This window comes from Frieseomelitta varia, unplaced genomic scaffold (assembly GCF_011392965.1).
Source record: "Frieseomelitta varia isolate USP_RPSP 00005682 unplaced genomic scaffold, Fvar_1.2 scaffold_201, whole genome shotgun sequence".
NCBI lineage: Eukaryota > Metazoa > Arthropoda > Insecta > Hymenoptera > Apidae > Frieseomelitta > Frieseomelitta varia.
This window is the reverse complement of record NW_025109762.1, coordinates 795,579-809,841: the sequence shown is the minus strand read 5'-3', so window position 1 is coordinate 809,841 and position 14,263 is coordinate 795,579. Positions and strand designations below refer to the sequence as shown.

At 40.1% G+C, this 14,263-nt stretch overlaps 1 long non-coding RNA gene across 2 annotated transcripts in view; it reads left to right on the top strand.

Annotated features, from left to right (window-relative positions):
• Window positions 1–7,152: 7,152 nt before the first annotated feature.
• The window catches only part of LOC122526872, a 66,942-nt gene continuing 59,831 nt past the window's right edge, over window positions 7,153–14,263 (top strand). Inside the window, exons 1-2 of one of the 2 annotated variants that reach the window (XR_006306234.1) lie at window positions 7,153–7,523; window positions 9,302–10,206. This is a non-coding gene — a long non-coding RNA (uncharacterized LOC122526872). Of the gene's footprint in view, window positions 7,524–7,900; window positions 8,281–9,301; window positions 10,207–14,263 lie in introns of those variants that run through there. The other variant, XR_006306233.1, reaches the window with a different exon arrangement.

Genomic DNA, 14,263 nt, shown 5'->3' with positions numbered 1-14,263 from the left:
ATACTATTTAAAAATTTACTTCGAATGTTTAATCGATGTACACACGATGAAGGTTCAACTTAGAATGACCTTTTTCGTTGCCCGACCGTCAGATAAAGGTAAAGTCAGCGATGCACAACAAGTGGTAGTCTTTGTCAATACTTCCAAAAACACTATTTCTATTTCAGTAATCAATAGTTTTACAGTTTTTATGTTTTATTTAGTTAAAATTTTTCAATTTTACAGTTTCATTGTTTTTTAACCCCCGACCCGAACCGATATTTCGGGTCCTCGCACATCTCCAATTATAGGCGAGCAACAGCCACTATTTGACTTAATTTCTCGGTTTATCTCCCGTTCCGACTGCGAGAAAGAGTATTATTGTTGGAGGAGACAGCGGAACCGAAGAGCCTACGTGACGTTACATCTGTTCATTGAGCGTTGAATAGAAATACTCTCCTCCTTTCTGTGGCCGTTTCTTTTCTCCGTTCTTTTTCTATCTTTTGGTCCCTGGTTACGAGACTATCCCTAAGTCGCCGAGGAATCTATTAGATTTGTCATACCCGTATGCTGTGAATAGTCGCCAGACGGATGATCCCTTTTACACCTATCTATTTTTCTCTTTCCTGTATTCTATTCTTCCTTTTACTCCCTTCTCGCCGTTTACTTCTGCCCATTTTGATCGTCACGTCGCCTCCGTTCCCTTTCTTCGCAGATCTCCCTTTTTATTCTTCTTCTTCTTCTTCTTCTTCTTTTTCTTCTTTTCCACATTCCGTCAGTTCTCTGCCTGTATAAATTTCTTTTTGTCATCTTCTTCACTATAATCTCGTTTATCATTGTATATTTCTTTTGCTCTCACTCCTTCTTACTGCTCTTTATTTTATCTTTATTTCCTTCGTGTATCTCTATTTGGTCATTCATCCGTTCGTTCCTCTACCATCTCTATGTTCAATCTAGTTTCGTCGACGCCTCTTCCATTTCACCTTTGCCAATTCCAAGTCAAATTTCATTTCTGATTTCTAATCTCTTGGTTCTTCGTCCTCCGATTTGGAAAGTTGGACAAAAGACCGAGACTCGATCGTAAAGCCGTTAAGGAGGTCTTCGATGATTCTCAGAAGTAATTGAGCATCTTCTTGTTTTATTCGGTGTGTGGTCCAGCACAAATGACTCTCTTTCAAGCGCCACCGTGGGCGATTCGCTGCAAACCAGCCACGATAGCGCACTGAAATATACATCATTTCGTGTCCTTTCGTGCGCCACTGCCACTCCACTATCATGTGTCGCTTTTTTTTTCTCGTTTCTTGTTTTCGTTGCTATCGATGGTTCTGATCGTCGATCTTTCTTCGCCAAAGGGAACGATAAAGACAGAAAATAGTAGTAAAAGCGACGACGGATAGGGTTGGGTTGAAATGTTGCCGTATTACGACTTTGGTGGAGATATCGGCGCAATGGAACGAATGTATTATAAAATACCGCGGAGTGCGTGAATCGTTACGGTGGTCGATTGCACCTTTACCGACTTTATTTCGGGATCTGCATTCAGGGTCGAAGTTGACGCGCCCGTTTAATGAACGAGCTACCTAAAGAAAAAAAAAAAAAAAAAAAAAAAAAACACCCGAGATCATAATGGCGAGTTACGAAATTAATTCGTAATGCGTGGACATGTGATGCAACCGAGCATGCTCGAGCATTCTTGTTGACAATGACACGATTCTTCGTGAATCATCTTCCACGATTATTTTCAACATTGGGAATCCTTCACCGGCTTCTTTGCAATCTTTTTTTTCGCGCAACATTCCCTCTGTAATTCTCTTTCCTTTTTATACCTGAAGAATTTTCGTTAACATTTTTTTACAGCTTGCGCGCATGTATGTGTAAAATATTTTCCTCTTTACTGGTTGCTTAATATAAATCCCCGATCTTTCCAATGTCTGGTCGTCAATTGGAGCAATTGTACTTTTCATCTTTGCTCGGACGAAAAAATAAAGAGGCGCATGCACGTTAGGCGACTCGCGAGCTTTTCCATCAACTGTCACCTCAGGCCAATCGGACGCGAGAGAGAGAGACACACATGCACGCGCGAGGGATTACCTTCGATTCGGCGCGCCTCAGCGGCGCGGACGAAAGACGAGAGAGTGTCAGAGACGAGCGATAGAGAGTCGCCGCGCGGTTTATCGCCGGGATTAGACGCGTTTCGTTGCCCGATGGCTCGGGTTCACGAGGCGGTTCGCGAAAAGGAAAGAAACAGAAAAAAAAAAGAAAACGGAAATAGTAACAAAACCGTCGCGTTTCACACGTCGAGGTGTGACAAAGAGAAAGAGAAAGAGAGAAGAGGAAGGAGGGAGAAGGAAGAGAAGGAGAGGCCGCTCGCCGGCGGTCCGCCGCGGAGAGAGAACGAAATCCGCCGTAAAATTTGTTTCGTAGCGGAAGATATTTTTCTTGGAAATGAATTCACCGAGCGTCGTCCACGACGAATGTGCATCCGGCTTAATGCCCCGCTGCAGAACGAAGAATGCCGCAGGTATCTCACGTGGAATCTGCGAAAGCGTCGTCCCCTCTCGCCTTCGTACGCGAGACGACGCAGCCTCGGTCTCTCCTCGCCATTTTTCTTTTCTCACCTTAAGGCCTCACACGCACACGTTCTCTCTCTCTCTCTCTCTCTCTCTCGCGCGCGAGCGCGAGCGCTCGTCGTTGCTCGCCGCACCCCGCACCGCACCCCTTTCGCGCTCCGTCGTCACCGCAGTCTCTCCCTTCGCTATCCTCGTCGCGTCCGTTCACCGTTCCCCATCGTTCGATCCCTCTCTCGCAGCTCGTTCTCTTCTCTAGCCGACCGTGCAAGGGCAAAAAGTATAACGGCGCGACGATGAGGAGAGACGGCCGCGCCATGATGTCGACAGACTGTCCTGCGAATTTTTACAAGCCGCTTAGCAATTAGTCACCCCGTCTTAGGGACTATTTCGTAACGAGTTTGCCGCTGCTAGCTCTGACTAGGTGGAACAGACAGAGAGAGAGAGAGAGAGAGAGAGAGAGAGAGAGAGAGGAGGGAACTTGGCGAGGTGGAGGATACACAACACGCTCCTCCGTGAGATCTTTTCTTTTCTCCCTCTTTTTCTTTGCTCCTCCCTTTTTTTTCTCCCTTTTCTCTCTCTCTCTCTCTCTCTCTCTCTCTCTCTCTCTTTCTCTTTTCCTTTCCCTTCGTTCTCTCGTTCGTGGTTTCGAATCTGTATCCGGTCGATCTTTGGTGTTCGAACTGCCGAATAAAGGAGGAAAAAGAAATTGTATTCCTTTCGAGAACACCCTTCGCCATTCTATTTTTAGACGGCGAGGTGGAGATCCAAGGGGAAGCGAAACACCATAGAAGTCGCGGTGCCGCGCGTCTCGCGTTGAAATTTTCGTCAGGGTGTGGTGGGAACTGTTTGACAGAGGCGTGCAAGGGGGATGATGACGATCAGTGAGCGAATCACTCGATTCGTAGATACGAATTATGCGCAATTGTTCCGTATGCGGCTGGTGTACAAATGTACGCGACAAAATGATAGCACACCCAGTGTTTTTGTCAATTATTATTGAACACATAGATATTGTATGTCAATTTGTGCAACGAAAATCATAACACAGGCCACGTTTTATCTGTAAAAACGAAAGATTCCTGAAACATTCGGTGCAACAAGTAGCACGCTATTTTTAAAAATCAGTTTCTGTTCAAAGTCGGTATCTAATATTTTGTAGAGCCTCCAGACTTTTTTTTTAAAATTGCAATCATTCGCCTTGGAAGAGATTTATACAGCTTTTTAATTCGTTTTTGATTTATTTTTTTCCCATTCCACTGAAATACATTCTTTTAATTCACCTATGTTACTGAACTGTCTTCCCTTGGCATAAACGGCTCTCCCCATAAGTTTTCTATTATGTTATTCGTGTCTGGAGAACCGGCTGGCCATTTCGAAAGTGGGATATTATTAACTTCAAAATATATGACTTTATCACTTTTGCAGCATGAACCGCCGTATCATTCAATTTGTTCACTACTTAGTTCTAAATAGTTTTTGGCAGTCAGTTTATCTGAGATAAACTTTATATATATTCTTCCATGGTATCCAATACCAGCTCATGTCATTATACAAATAAATTAAAAGAATGGGAAGAGATAAATAAAAGACGAGTTAAAAATCTTTACAAGTCTCCTCCAAGGCGAATGATTGCAATTATAAAAAAGTCTGCAGGTTCTGCAAAATATTAAATATTGATTGTTCTTGGTCAATTGAATGAGCAGAAACTGAGTTTTAAAAGTAGCGTGCTATTGTTAATTTGTCGCATTTTTCAGGATTCCGTTTGTCTTTGCAGATAAAATGAGGACCGCGTTACGATTTTGCAGAAATTGACATACAATACCTACGTGTATTGTTTGTAAAACTACATTTTTGTAATTTATTATTGCATAATAATTAACAAAATCACTAGACGTGCTGTCGATTTTGTTGCGAACTGTACGTATTGACTCGCGCGTCGAACGCATTTAACGTTACACGTCATTTCGACGCGTGTTGCGAATCAACGAGAACCGAATGGGAATCACGATCGTCGCCTCCATTCACGGTATTACGCTCGACTCATTGATTGTACTCCCATGGATGCTGATCTCCTCTCTGTATCCGGGAATTCCTCTTTGTCGCGCGACATTCGATGGTGTTGCATCATTGACGCGAAAAGAGCTACGTATGATTACGTAGTAATTGGCTATAGCGATAGTAATTTGTTTCCCAAGTCGGTCGGTAGTGATATTCTATCGTTGAACGCGTGAAATATTTATCAGTACGTGTAAGTACAGGACAAGTGGCACAATTGAGCAAGAGAAGAAAGAGTAAAAATTTTTTCTCTAAAGTGTTCGTTTTCGAGAAGATCGAATTTAAACATTTATCAATTACACTCTGATTTGTTGATCTAATTCTGGTATTGGACAGGCGCGAATAATTGACACGAGGACATTCTATGCTGATTGTAAGCGAAAAGTGTAGAAATCTTTTCGTTTGAGGCGTCGATTTTGTTTAAAATGGTAAGACTTCGAGTCGCCTTGGCACTCGATAAATGTTCAAAAATTCGATCTTCTCGAAAACGGAGGAAAAATTGTATTCTTTACGTTCTTTATTTATTTTCTTACTAGAGTAACCTCTCACGTCTAGAGTTAGCCAAGTTCAAGTATAACATTGATAAATTTTCAAAACTCGGTTTTCTCAGAAAACGAGGAGACTTTTGACGAAGAAATTTTGTTTCTTCTTTTCAACTCGGTTTCTCATGCAGAGTCACTTCTTAGTCCCACCTTTTTTGACACATCCTGTACGTTACGAGCAAGTATAAATTAAAGATCACGTAATTGCTTTAGTTAATGTGACGAAAGAGAAAAGGAATTTGTTAAACTGTCTTCGCTTGAAAGAATTAACGTATCATTTCATTTCATTAAAATGTAAATATGTACATATTTAGGGCCAATGAAAGTTAAGTTACATTTACATCTGAGATGTATCGAAATTTAGTAAATTATGATTGAAAAGGAGACAATGTATTCTAACTCATTTGCAACAACACTCGAGATGATATAAATCGTACTATTGGCGGGACGTTTTTCGCATACTGTTACAGGGTAAAATTTCTAAAAAGAAAAATGGCGAGAAAAGTAGGATATTTCCAACTTCTTCTTCAATACTCGTATATAAATATGATATACAAGTTTTTTAAAATTAAAATTTATTAAATTTAATAATTCTCCCAATCAAAAATATTAATTTAAATTTTATATTAATTGATATAAAATTCTATAGGGTCTTATCGTCTCATAAAGAAATTTTAACATTTTCATTAAAATTTTAAATTCATAATTTACATAAGAGACAGTATATATATATTTCATTTCAGATTTCATTTTAAAAATCAATTGATCATGTTACCTTTGTACAGTCAGTTACACTGCAGCCATTAAATTATTCATTGGGCAAAATTATTTTCAACGAGACATGTTTTTGATAAACAGGTGAATATATTTATTTTGCCCAATTCCTCATATAAATATATATATTAAATATATATTTATATATATTAATAAATTAATAAATTAATTTATATATTTATATATATATTAATTTATTAACATATTATTAATATTAATATATATTATTATTAATAATAAATCATATATATATATTTAATTGTTAATATATTATACAAATATTTATTACTAATTCAATCATTATATCTTATTTTTTAAAATTAAAATTTTGTTTTAACAATTATATATATATATATATATAAAATAAAAAATATAACTATATATATATAACTAAATATATATAAACTATATGTACATAATAAAAAAAAATTTTTTTAATAACTATATATATATAATAAATTTTATAAATTTATAATAATCTTTAAAAGAAGAATTAATAAGTTATGAAAATTTTTTCTATCATTAATTAATATTACTAAAATCATATTTCCGATTTGTATCGAATGTTTCCAACACACGCGCATTCGTGAAAATGGTAACATTTTATACTTGCCACTCGCGCATTACACATCTTTGCGCGCACCGCGGTTCCGTGGCGATGGTGTCGATGGGAGCTGGTAGTGGGAATCGCGATAGTGGTGGTGGTGGTAACGATGTGGTAGGGGAAGCACCCACACGCGTCGCGTACTCTCGCACACCTCTTGGACAGAGCATAGTCAATTCGCGACACCCACTGTGATCTAGGTATCACATGAACGGGACGGGACGGAGTTCTTTTCGTTTAACCCCTATTCTCTTTCTTTCTCTCACTTCTTCCTTTCCTCTGTCATCTCATTGCACGTGTGCGTGTATGTGTATGTGTGTGCGTGCGTGCGTGCATGTGTCTCCCAGAGTGGCGACACTCTGAAGAAGAGGAGCTTGCCGTGAACACGCGAACCCTCAGCATCCTCTATTCTCGAGACACCGTGCACATACACACACACATGCACGTAAGAAGCACGTATGAAGCAAGTGTGCGCAGAGAGCGTGCGCGCGCGCGCGCGATACACGGTACATCGGGCACGTAAACGGTCACGCACACACGCACACACAGGCACATAGATGCGAGCACGGGTCCCGGTGCTGCGGCAGCGTGGTCGGCTATCCCCATAAAAGCGACAGACCCGACCGGGCTGCGGACAGTTGTCATCGTTGGCTACGTCGGCGCAACGTGTCTCTCTCTTTGTGCATCGAGCCCGCGTTTCAGCCTTTCCAACAGTCTAGATATACACCTCGGGGTGGTAACACGGAAACGACGCGCGGTGTTTATCGTTAGTTCCGCGTTCGACGGCATCTCCACGCGTACGACACACCTGCGCGCGGTGTTTATACAAGAGGGGAAACCGCGTGAATTGATACACGCGCGCGCGCGCCCCTTTGAACTCGCGACGACAGTAATCGACGAGCAACAGTGAAGAAGCGGTCGTTGAGAGAATTGTACTACGATCCCGTGATCGATCGATCGAGGACAACCGAGTAAAAGAAGAGGTCGATAAGATCAGAGGTTTGTTTCGAACAGATAACGTGGAGGATGGTATCGGTTGAAGTCGAAAATCGGCTAAGTTAATCTGTCTAGCTGTCTCGGGTCTCCTCCTGCCCGCGAATCGAGACGGTGAAAATACCGATAAGAGCGGCGTGGCTCGATCGGCTTTTCCTTCCGTCCCGGCGATAATCACGCGTTACACGTGACTTGGGAACTATTATAAGAGAGAGTAAGATTACGAGCCGGTAATACCGAGTGCAAGCGCCAGACAGAGCGACGCTTCCGCGGGCAAAGAGCCGTTCTGGTGTCCTCTCTCGTATTTCGTACGTATAGAATAACCCACACGGTTACACAGTTTATTCGCGCGCGCGTGACAGAGAGAGAGAGAGAGAGAGATTGTGTGTGTGTGTGTGTGTGTGTGTGTACGTGGTCTCTGGCAGGCATGGAGATGCGCGTGCACGCGCGCGTATAAAAGCGAAAAAGCGACTCGCCTGTGGCGCAAGCGCGAAAGCAAAAGCTTTTTCGAGCGAACGAGCCCCGCGTGGAGGAGAGAGAGGAGAGACGGTAGTGTGCCGATGATCAGATACATCGGATTCAGTGGCGGCACGGGCGTAGGGAACAAGTCGAGTAACAGCTTCCCACCAGTCACTCAGTCACTCACGATCGGCTAGTCAGTCACGGCAGTCACGCGCCGACCGTGTCAGACGCACGCTGGTCCGTTGGTTTCGCGTGGAAAGAGGTCGGCGGTCAAATAGAGAAACGCCGAAATACAAAACGGGTGAGGAGAACAAGAGATATCGTGACGCGATCGATAATCGTGCCGCTCGTTGCCGGATTTATTTCACTTTTATGTAACTGGCGATGCATCGCCACGCGTAGAGACACGACACGGGATAGTTTCCCGGTATCGGTCACGTTTTGGCTCGATTTTTTTTTACTGCCCGAATCGGTGAAGATCGATCGATAATCGATACACATACTCGAATCCATTGTTTTGAAATTTTTCGGAGTAAGTTCGAATTCCTTCGTTCCTTTTTTTCTTTTCTTTTCTCTTCTCTTCTCTTCTCTTCTCTTCTTTTCTTTGTAGAAGTTAGATGAAATTAAACGTGACGACAACGCAGTGATAGGATGCGGGATATAGCAGTGGGACGACACTTCGTAGGTTAAGAGAGTTTGTGAGGTGCGTGATAGAGTGCGCCGGTTAAAATCGTGACAGAGAGCGAGAGAGAGAGAGAGAAAAAGTGGCAAGCTCCACGGTAGAGCTCCAAGTCGTCTCGCTCGTTCGTGTACCTCTCGTCGCGTCGAAACTCTCTCGTCGCCCGTTGTGCACCGCCTTATAAAACGCGCGCGCAGTAACCACGGAACGCGCGCGACGGCCACGGTGAACGGGAAAGAGCGGCAGGAGAGTTAGACTCGTAGAGCGAAAGAAATCTCTCGATGCGTTCGGTGAGAAAAGACAGACAGAAATAAATAAATAAATAAATAAATAGCGATAGCGTAAAAAACGAGAAAGCCAAGAGAGGTGGCGAGAGGTTTTATAAAAGAAGGAACGAGGAAGGAAGAATATAGACAAAAATCGCCTTCGATATCGTATCGTATGTGTTCGAACTTGGAGTAACGATAGGTAGATATATAGATAAGCAGATTGATAGACAGACAGATAATTAAAGAAAAAAGCGAGACTACGGACCGTATAAGCGTGTGTACATCGGATGCGCTCGTTCGACCGTGTCTCTCGAGAACGGTGCACGATACCTCCGCGTTATCTTGCTGTAAATAACACACAGGCATCTTTCCAGGTTCGCTGCTGGATTGTTTCGAATCATTGTCGTTACACGTTCGCGACCTGTGCGCGCGTACTATCGCCGCCCGGTGTTGCTCCGGCGTTGTCGCCCGCCGACATTTTTTCTTCGTCGTCGTGGCAACCCGCCGTCGCACCGTCGTCGTTTGTGTCATTATCGTCGCTGTTACCGTCCGCGAACCGCGGCGGCCCTCTTTTGTAATCGTCGTCGTTGTCGCCGGCGCGTCGCACGCCGTCGCACGCTCGAGGAGGGAAACACGAGAGGAAACGATAGGGAAAAGAAGGAAGGAAGAAAGAAAGAAAGAAAGAAAGAAAGAAACAAACAAAGAAAGCGAGAAGAATCGAAGAATGATGGTGAGGAGGGACGGCGCGCAGTGTCGTAGAGAGTGCAGAAAGTTTTGTGCAGTGAACGTTCGTTAATAGAGCAGAGTGGCCGCGAGCGACGAACTGAGACAGAGAAACGCTCGTCTGTACCACGTTTGCACGGTGTGCCCGAGTAAAACGGAACGGACGATCTGCGAGGAACAGAGCTCCAGAGAGTGAGAAAGAGATAGAAATAGTAAAAATACGGGAGAGATAGAGAGAAACTTAGCCGACGCGTTGAGAAGCCACCACCCGTGTGTGCACACCGAGTGCCCTCAACACCGTGAGCGCGACAGAAAGAGAAGGGACAAAGAATTGAGAACGAGAAGAGTGGATATTTTTCTTTTCGGAAGAATATAACATCGTCGTCGCGTGATTTTTTTTTTTTTTCCTTTTTAAACTATTTATCAAAGATGTATCTCCACGGCAGTTTGATGCCGATTTTGTTGGCCGTCCTCTCCTGCGCCGTGATGGTTCGTGGACGCAGGATCACACCCTTGATCGAGGAGGACTGGGCAAAGAGGCCTCATCGTGCCGCCGGTAAGTCGTCGCAGAACTTTCCAATTTTCTACTTCTACTTTCTACTACGCGCTTTCAGTTATCACCGTGTTTGTTAGCACCGTCGACCGTATCTGCAATTAATAATGATAATTCTTATCGAATTGAATAACTTTCGAGGCACGAGCTTCTCTGACCGCACACACCGGTGTGTGCGTTGTGCGTGCCATTGGGTTGTCGGTGATTTCGTCAGAATGCGAGCAGTTTCATTTCCTTTAAAGGTTAGGGGACGCTCGAAAAATACCGGACTTAATCGTGACTTCTTGGGCGACAGTCCGCCGCATTTACGTAATGAGAGTCACGTGAAAATGGCGGGAATCGAGCCTCTTCCCGATTGTCTCGTTTCGAATTGGCGCTCGATCGGCGTGGCATTCGTTCTCTCTTTTTCTTCTTTTTCTTCAAATTCTACGGCCTCGCCGTATCTTGCTGCCTCGCTCTGCGATTGCGTCATTCATCGTGTTAATAATTCTCCGCCACACGATTGTACATTTCGTTTCAGCTTCGAAACGAAATAATTAATAACGAAACGTGTTGGATGCGACAAACCAGAGAGGAAGTAACATACTGACTTTTAAACACACACCTTCCACTGACCCAGTTGTTGTAAGAACGAGTTGCTGAATATGTATCGTAGTTACTATGCGATGGAACTATGAACTCGGCCTCTAATTCGAACGTTTTTTCGCACTTGTTCTTGCATGTTCTTCAGTTCCGTCGTACCAAGAACGCAAATACGTTCGAGCGTGCCCATCACCTTTCTGCGATCATTCCAAATCGATTGTTATTTTGTAGTTAGACTCGACGCATCGACTTTTTGATTAGTATCATGCGCCGTCTAAGTATTCGACAACTGGTTGATATATTATTATTATTATTAAAATTATTATTTATAATAGATAAATATAGTGTATAATATTACATTTATATATAATAACTATATAATATACAATATACTGTAATATATAAATATATAATTTATAATATATAAATATAGTGTATAATATTACATTTATATATAATAAGTATATAATATATAATATACTGTAATATATAAATATATAATTTATAATATATAAAATATATATAATATATAATATATAATATATATTACATTTATATATAATATAATATACTGTAATATATAAATATATAATTTATAATATATAATATATAAATATTATATTTTTATAATTTATAATATATAATATATTAATATTTATATATTTATAATGTATAATAGATAAATATAGATAATATGTTATAATTGTCATTGTATTTTTGAAATTTTCCAACTGGATTCAGGATAAGCCTCTTCGAAGAAGTCATTTTCCCCGGGAAGTTACGCTACGTTCATTTCTCATTCATGGCCATCTCGAACAATTTAAACAATTACTCTGTGTGCCGCGCTCATGTGTAAAAGCACGAATATAGAAATACGTCTTGTCGGACTCAGATGTTTTTTCACGAGTCGGCTGGATTTTTTATAGTTAGTATTTACTTAATTTCCGAGGCAGCGAGGATTTCTCGTTCGCAGGGATTGATCGCGCGTTCGCTGCATCGAAGAACACATCGAACAATTTGAGCAAAAATGTTCCGAGCGAGGAAATGCGGTTGTATAACGCAGGGATTAATTACAGTTGCTTCTAGATTACGTAGCGTAATACTCACCTTTGATAACGATCGAATTACCCACGAGGTATCAAGTTCAGATTCGAGTAGTCAATTTAACGAAGGAACACGAAAAATCCAGGCAGGGAAAACGGTCGTACTGCATCGAGACAATTAAATTCTTTTTGCAATAACAAGGTGCGTTTTTTGTCGCGATCGTCAGGCTGCACATGTAAAATAAACAAATGCTTTTAGTTGCACTCGTGCGAAGATTTTTGAGAAACATAAACCTCTCTCCGTGAGTGGCCAGACAATTTTCTACCCGTAGACGAAAATAATCGTGTCCGAATAACAAACGTAATAGAAAATAAATGGAATTTAACGAAATTTCAGTTCGCGATTGATTAAATCTGCCATTTGCAGAGCACAGTGTGAATCGAATCCTCGTGTTTCTCCTTCGACTTATTTCGTTCACGAAATTCAGTATTTTTTGTTTCCAAAGGAGAAATTATTTTTCACAATTTTTTTATAATTTTTACGTCATAAACTTAATAATTTTTTCCTAATCGAATAATAATAATGTTACTAACAGGATACACTACATATATAAAACACAAAGTCTCTATAGATTTTTTTATTTAAATATACACACATACAGATATATATATATATATTTATTAAATAAATATATATATTTTATATTTTAAAAACATTTTACTATATATATTATATATACTTTTACTACATATATAAGACACAAAATTGCTTTTTTTTATTTAAATATACATATATATATATTTAAAAATATTTTACTATATATACTTTTACTATATATATAAAACACAAAATCGCTATAGATATTTTTTATCCAAATATACACACACATATATATATTTAATAATGTATGTAATAATATATATATATATATATTAAATAAATATATATATTTTATATTTTAAAAACATTTTACTATATATATTATATATACTTTTACTACATATATAAGACACAAAATTGCTTTTTTTTTATTTAAATATACATATATATATATATATATATATATATATATAAATATTTTACTATATATACTATATATACTTTTACTATATACGTAAAACACATAATCGCTATAGATTTTTTTTTATTCTCCATTTTCTTCCCCCATTCTTCAAGTAGAATTCAGATAAATGACATTCGTATCGCGTTTCAATATCTAAATGATTGAAAGATTGATATTACATCTGTGTGTGTGTGTATACATACAGTAGATGAAAGCATTAAAGGATAATTTTAAAAACATTTTACTGTAGTTCCATATTATTTTGTTGACACAAGCGCGCCTCGCGATCTCCATGCGTATCGATAACCATCTGAAACTTGCTGATATTTTTCAGTTAATTAATTAGTTTTGAGAACCCGCCCGACGAACTTACGCCGTGTTTACTTTTACTTTCGTATTGCGATAACGCACACGCCAGACGGAACGTGTCTGTTAAAGTCCGTGATGAGATTCTTTATAGGCATTCGCTGCCTGCCGAAGGTGCGCTATTGGAAACATTACAATCGATTGCGGAATTTTATTTGTTGTTACGTGGCGTTTGTCGCATAATTGTGCAATGTTTTTGCAGTTTCGATTGTAAAGCGAGCCTTCGTCGAACAAGGTCGGACTCGCGAGGACGTGGCGTTGATTTTTTTTTTAACCTCTTGCGCTGGAACGACGTGCCACGCACGTCGAGAATTTCTTGCCCCAAAATTGCAACATTTTCTCAGTTTTAAGCATACCGAAATTGTAACCCAGGCTAGACGAACGAGGAAGTTTATTACTTCCTAATAATTTCTATCCAGCGACATCATATCGACGAGTTGAAAAGAGAAAGAAAGCGACGAATTCTTGTATACGGCTCGGTCACTCGTTATGGTCCGCAAACCAGTTGCAAGATCGGACGGGAGGCCGATTTTGTTTCAAACAAACGAAACATTTAACAGTTCAAAGTAACTGGCGATTTTCGTCGAATTTTTGTACTCGGCGTGTTTGAAAAGAATTTTACGTGTGTATAATTTTTACCTAAAGTAATTTCCGCCGAGTCGTATATAATTAATTATTTTCGTACAGTCATGGAAAAAGACACGGGCTATAAAAATTGTAGATGTAGATCATAAACAATTATTTCAGTTGTTTTTATTTGTTACAACTCGAACGAATTTCTTTATTAATGGATCTTTGATCCTTTTCGATCTCTGCACCTTGTGCAATAATCGTTGAAATTAAACGAAATTCCGTAGAATAATATTTTAAATTGCTAGCCTGCATTATGATTCGTGCACAAGGATAACCAATAGTCTTGCAAGTTTATGCTATGAATACGATGGTCAAATAAGCTTCTGCTGGCTAGAGAGACGTTTAAAGTGTTCTAAAGAAACAAAGTGAGTA